Consider the following 6,027-nt stretch of genomic DNA (forward strand, 5'->3'; position numbering starts at 1 on the left):
GCCACTTATCAGTGTATTGTTTCTGAGCTCCAGACATGCCCCTCTTGGCTCTGCTTTGTGATCCTAGAGCTGGACCTGGAAGCGGCTCTTGTCTGCTGGAGCAGTGTTAGGTGTGGTCAGTAGAGGGCGCTAGAGGGACATTGTGAGGTGACAGCATCAGGACCGCACCTCTCTTCCAGGTCTGGTCTTCTTTCCCTCTTTTGTTTCCCCTCAGGAGCCAAGGCCCAGTGCCCATCACCTCAATGGACCAGCTCCAGTTGTACCCTTGGGCCTCCATCTCCCAACTGGGAAGCTCTTCTGCAGACCTGCCCCACTCACCCTCTTGGATCATGCTCCCACCCAGGGACCACTGGTATAGACGGGGGGTAGGCTACACTGCCTGGCAAGTTTCTTAGCCACCAGGGGCTGCAGGTTCCTGTGGCCGTCACACCCTCCTAGAAGAGGGTGAATTGAGGGAGGACCGTTTCCTGAGGCCTTGCTTCCTCCGTTATTCACTCGGCCTCATTATGGACATGGTAGCTACGTTTTCGCACTTGTGCCTCTGAGTCCCCTTTCAGTAATTATTTGCTAGATCAAAATTCTTTATGTCATATTTTCCATGTCGGGCTCTGACTTCTCACTGGATGCTCGTGGATACAGAATTAGGGGCAGGTAGTCCCAGGAGACAGACCCTCAAGTGTGGGATTTTGATTGGTTTTCATGGTGCTTTGGGCTTGAGCACCGTGCTGAGCTCCTTGCCAATGGGGCACAGGATGCTCCTAACCTACAGCACAGTGGCATCATAATTATGCCATCGCCCATGATGGATTTGGGTGCCATGCCAACAAGCAACAGTCTTGGGAGCCCAAGTGATGATGACTGCCCTTGACCGTTACATCAGTCACAAGGACTGCAGGGACTGGTGTGGGATGGACCCTTGAAATCACTGGAGCACTTACTAGAAAGAAAACGACAAGTTCAGGTTCTTGAATTCTCTGCTCAAACCATCGTTTGAGAACCACCGAGTTTCCCTATGATTTGTAAAAAGAATCTCTTGTTTCCTGGAGCCGAAGGGCCGATCTTGCTGAAAATGAAACCCAGAAGTTAATTGTGTGGGTTGAACAGTTTAAACGTCAGTGAAATTTATAGCCTCACCAAGTTTCTTATGTGAAAGTTTGTGCATAAATTAGGGAAGAATGGTATCCTGAAACTTGGACTAGGGACATCTGGTTGGACTCGGATAAAGTGGAGAATCTTGAATCCCTGAGTCAACCTGAGCCTCCCTTGCCAATGGAAATAAATTTCTCTCTGGGTCTCAGAGACTGGTTTTCCTTTGTTTGGAAATTCTGGGATGACCTTATATGGGACAGATGCCTTGGAAGGGGGTGATCAGTTTCCTTAAGATATACTACTAGGACCCTTGGAGGCCTCGAGATCCTTCACTACCATCTAATCTAAATGAACTTCATGGGGAAAGGGTACACACTGGGACCCAGGAGGAGATAGCTCACCCAACAGAAGAAAGAAAGGAGTTTGCTGATGGCAAGATTTGATATAATCCTGGGGAATGTACGTGGGAGTTGGTTCTAAGGGTAGGAGAGAATACACGCTCATTCTGAATTCATGGAGGTGGATTTGGTATTTAATGTGTTAACTTGTGCAGCTGAAGTTGGCTCTAACAGCTTACTTGGTTGTCTGGCTGAAACTTGGACTTGAAAGGTGGCTTATATTTAATCAACTTGAGATGCCAGAGCTTCTGTGGCATAATATAGAAGAGGGGATCCAAATTTTTAAGGAGATAGATATGGGGGTGGGTTTATCATGTGATCTGCACCGCTATCCTCAGATGGTGTTTCATGGAAATTTCCAGAAGACAGTCTTAACTAAGGTGTGGAGGAATGCCTTGTTGAAGGGAGAACCTGTCCAGGCTTTTGAGTTTGCTGTCCTTCATATGAGACTTCCTGATGTCATGTGGATGATAATGTTCTGGAGCCACAGAGGCTAAACCATGTTGCTTAGTTGCCAAAGGCCAGGATGTAAATGGCAGCACAGATGACCAGTAACTAGAGTGCCTTGGTCCATAGGTGTCTTTCTTGGTGGCTCACTGGTTGCTGTGACTGTCCCAAGTTGGACAGCCTACTAGGCTATGGCTTGATCTGTATTATAGAGAAACCAAGCCACCAACCTGTAATACTGGTGAAAAAAACCTGACTTGAATTATGTGTTGTAGAGTGGCAGCCTCTTATCCAGTTTCCAGACCTCAGCCAAGCTCACAGATCAGAGCCTCTTGATTGATGAGGATGTAGAGAAAGTTCCTGCAGCAGTGCTATAATTATGTTCCATATGTCTTCCTCTAAGCTTTTCCACAGGGTCCTGTGGCCCTTTGCTAGAATGACTGCACTTGGAAAAAGAAGGCACTTAGATCTCTGGGGATTACTGGACATGGACTCTGAATTTATGATGATTCCTGGGGCTGCAAAGTACCACTGTGACCTACCAACGTGTTGACTTAGGTAATCAGGTGATAGATGCTCAGCCTGTGTGTCCAGTTTCTGATTATATAATTGAAGAAGACCTTCTTGGTAACTGGAGGAGTCCCCACTTTGGGTCTCCACCTCATGGAGTGAGGTCCATTATGGAAGGAAGGAGCAGAAGTTCTGGAGCTGCATCTCTCTACCACGATAGTGACCTGGAAGCCCTTCTCTATCCTTGAGAGAACTGCTGAGATTAATGAAATCTTGAAATATGCAGAAGTCGTGATCCCTATCCCACTCCCACTTAACTTGCCTATTTGACTTATGTGGAGGTCATATCAATTTTAGAGAATGACTGGATTATTGTACATTTCATCAGGTGGTGACTCCGATTGCAACTGCTGTCCCAGGTAGAGTGTCTTGACCAGAACAACCCAATATACCACTTTGTTTGTAGCCATGGACTTATCTATCCATATTCTCTAGTAATTTGTGTTGACCGCCAAAACCAGTTTGCTTTTACCTGGAAGGGACAACAATACACGTCCACAGTCTTGCTTCAGAGCTGAATCCATTCTTTTGCTTTCTGCCCTTAAATAATCATCTATGTGATCACCTTGACATTCTGCAAAGCCTCACCCCAGTGCACTGTACTGAAGGCAAGCTGGTTGCACCTGATGAACAGGAAGTAGCAGGTACAACATACGTGGAGGAGAGGGTGGGAAATAAATCCCACAAAAGTTAAAAGGCCTGTAATCTCAGCAAAGTGTCTGAGAGTCTGGTGGCCTGGAACATGTTGAGATGTCTCCTCTGGGGTGAAGGTCAAGTTGCTGCACATTACACCTGTACCATGAAGAGAGAACAGCACTAGGCTTTTTGGATTTTAAGGGCAACGTGGTGACATTTGTGTGTGTTACTTTGACTCATTGACAGAAATCCCCATAAGGCTTCCAGTTTTGAGTGGAGACCCAAGAAGAATCTGCAGCAGGTGAAAGTTTCAGTACAGGTCCTTCTGTCACTCAGTCCTTATAATCTAGTAGATCTAATGACTCTCAGTGTCCATGGCAAGTAGGAGTGTGGAGTCTGCTGTGTGGAGTCTCAGGCAAGTCCCCAGGGGGAATTGCAGTACAGACTGCTAGGATTTTAATGTGAATTTATTCCCTTTTATGCAGATAACACCCCTTTTCTTCAGAGATACAGCTTCTGTTTTGCGACTGAATGTGGTACAAACTGGATGCCAAACTGGGACGTCCAGTGACCATGCAGCACAGATTCCTATTTAGGAACGTTTTGATGCTACAAGCTGTAAGGTTAGCTCTGCACAGCAGCCACCTATCTTCAAGTGAGACTGACATTTAGCCGTGAGTTGTAAGAAGAGCTATCGGTTCCAACTCATTTACCATCGACTCCTGCCTCTTCCTCCGGTCCCGTCTGTGCCTTCGTCAGGGTTTCTTATGACCTGTTGGCTGAAGAGCGAGAACTCGAGCCTGGTTTACAGATGCTGCTGTACAATATACCACCCCAAATAGAAGAGGGAAGTAGTCCAGTCCCATGAGGGGTGACCCCGAAAGACAGTGGTGAAGAAAGCTTCTTTTCAGTGAGTAGAACCTTGAAGCAGTGTATTTGGTTGTCCATTTGGGAATGAGAGATGGCCAGAAGTGTGGATACCCACTGACTGAAGAGCAGTTGTTCAATATGTGGCTGGATGGTCCAGGACTTGGAAGGGACAGGGACTGGAAGACAGGCTACAAGGAGTTCTGGAGAAGAGATACAGAGGTGGACTCCTCGGAATGGGTGTAGACTGTGAAGATCCGCGTCTCACATGGACACTCACTGAAGAGCGTCCACTGCGGCAGGGATTTTCAATGATCAGGTGAACAATATGTTGTGCTTATGGTTGTCCGCTGACCTCTTTACCCAGCTATCCCTGTGCTTACCCAATGGGCTCATGACTAAAGTGGCTCTAGCAGTGGGGACCTAGGATATGCGTGGACTCAAGAACATGAATTTTCCTTTCTAAGGGCTGCCTTGGATATTGCTTCCGCTGGATGCTTCGTCTCCCAAAAAGAAGGGCCACATGAGTCCCACTGCCTGGCTCCATTCCCTGGATGGACCAGTCATCTTCTAGCAGCAGGTTGATCTCAGTGTACTTATTCCCCATATAGGGAGCAGAGAGCCTTCCTTACTAGGACAAAGTCATTTTCTGGGTGTGGATTCGCTGGCCCTGCTCGTAATGCCTCTGTCAGCACCGCTGTCGGTCCACGTGCTCATGGAATTGCCTCCTGCACTACCGCATTCGGCAGAGCTTCCTCTTCCCAGGGAGCTTACTGCACAACAAAGGGAATGCGGCGATGAGCTCATCCATGGAATCAACTCTTCTTACCACACTACTCATCACCTGCAAACGGATGGTCTAATTAAAAGTTGGAATGGCTTACTGAAGGCTCAGGTGTGGCGCCAGTTGGGAGACAGGCCTTGGAAGGAGGCAGTATGCGCTTTGACTCAGACACCACTGTACAGTGCTGCCTTTCTCTTTGTTAGAATACGTGGGCCATTAATCAAGGGATGGAAGTGGGTGGTGTTCTCTGTCAGTGAAGCTTCAACCAGGAGACAGAAGCCACATTGCATTAACTGAAGGAAAATAAAGGAGAACTCTAAGGAATAGTATTAAGGTTGAAGGAGAGTATGCACAAACTAAAACCTGGAAGGGAGGGAGGAGCCTCCCTCTGGCTGGGACTCAGATCACTGGAGGGAATGTACTTACAGCCCTTTGGATGGTGGGAAAACTCATGGGGTTGGGTTGTACAGGCCAGAGATGGTCTCCTGGTGGGTCAGAGAACTGCCCACTGAGGTGCTGATGAAGTTTGGAAGCTGCCTGTGGGGTTTGCTGTTGAACTTGCTGGGAAGCCCGTTGGGGCACTGGTTGTCAAGAAGTTTTCCAGCATGTTGGGATTGGGGGGATAGGAATCCATCATTGGGAAGACGAGTGGAGGTAAGCTGGGGCTTCCATAGATCTTGCCTTGGGGAAACCAGATATGGAGATGTTGCTACTATCATTAGGGGTGGGGTGCTCCACTGAGTGTCCTGTACGTCACCTAGTGCTGTAGGAGCAGGACCAATTAAAATGCGTTGGGGTCAGGTAGAGTATTCGGTGTCCTACCAGTGTTGTTGACAAAGATTAACATCATGCCACCTTGCGAGAGAAAAGAATTGCATCCTAAATGGCCTTGAAGGGTAGATTTGGAGCTAAGAAGCCATAAACAATAACTGGCAAAGCTCTTCTATTATTCTTTATCACCTGCTGGTAGACTTTTTGCGTCTTGTATTAGCAAATATAAATTCTCTGATTGGGAGACCTTTGTTCCCAAGGTGGGGTGACAAACCCAGTGACACAGCATTGGTTCCAGTGAATGGGAGGACGGGACTGCCATCTGGCCATTTGAGGTCCTAATGGTATTCAACAAACAGAACAACACCTTGCTCTACTGGATTGAACGAGTGGTCCTGATGAACCAGGGGAAATTAGGTTGCTTCTCCACAATGGGGCCAAGGAGGGCTGTGCCTGGAACTTGGA

This window comes from Urocitellus parryii, chromosome 11 (genome assembly GCF_045843805.1).
Source record: "Urocitellus parryii isolate mUroPar1 chromosome 11, mUroPar1.hap1, whole genome shotgun sequence".
Lineage (NCBI taxonomy): Eukaryota > Metazoa > Chordata > Mammalia > Rodentia > Sciuridae > Urocitellus > Urocitellus parryii.